The sequence below is a fragment of the Microtus ochrogaster genome, unplaced genomic scaffold, assembly GCF_000317375.1.
Source record: "Microtus ochrogaster isolate Prairie Vole_2 unplaced genomic scaffold, MicOch1.0 UNK5, whole genome shotgun sequence".
NCBI classification, from domain to species: Eukaryota; Metazoa; Chordata; class Mammalia; order Rodentia; family Cricetidae; genus Microtus; species Microtus ochrogaster.
The window spans coordinates 3,754,682-3,755,148 of NW_004949103.1; the positions used below are offsets into that span (position 1 = coordinate 3,754,682).

At 50.7% G+C, this 467-nt stretch overlaps 1 long non-coding RNA gene across 4 annotated transcripts in view; it reads left to right on the forward strand.

Moving 5' to 3' along the window:
• Positions 1 to 467, forward strand: part of LOC113458152 — a 14,893-nt gene that overhangs the window by 8,159 nt on the left and 6,267 nt on the right. The window lies entirely within an intron of this gene.

The following is a 467-nucleotide window of genomic DNA, read 5'->3' on the forward strand; positions in this document are numbered from 1 at the left end:
CTGTAAACCCAGGAGTCTGGTGTGGTTTTCCTAAGGACCCTCCAACCAAACTAATGACCTTGAGGAGATGGCCTGGGTGTGGCCGAGAAGAGTCGGGGCTCCAGGAGTCTTGATTTGAAGCCCTGCTGTTCAACTTAACACGTCCTTGTGGCAAGTTAGGGTCTAGTGTGAGTGAGTGTTCTTCCCTCCAACTCCATGCCCGATTCCCCTCGCATCCTACTTTAAGAGCGGTTTTGTCCCAGCTGTGGCACAGACACTCCCTTTTCCGGTCTAAGAGTACTCTAGTTTTGAGCACTCAGTGACTCAGTTTTTAGCTTCTTGAGGTAGGAGCCAGTGGCCCAAGAGGTGTGTGACCACAGTCTCCCACGAGAATGAGCTGATTGCCTGTCCTCCTTCCCTCATCCTTGTTACCTTTTCTTTCTGCTCTAAAAAAAGGATAATCAAGAGGTGGGGGATGCTGATGGAGG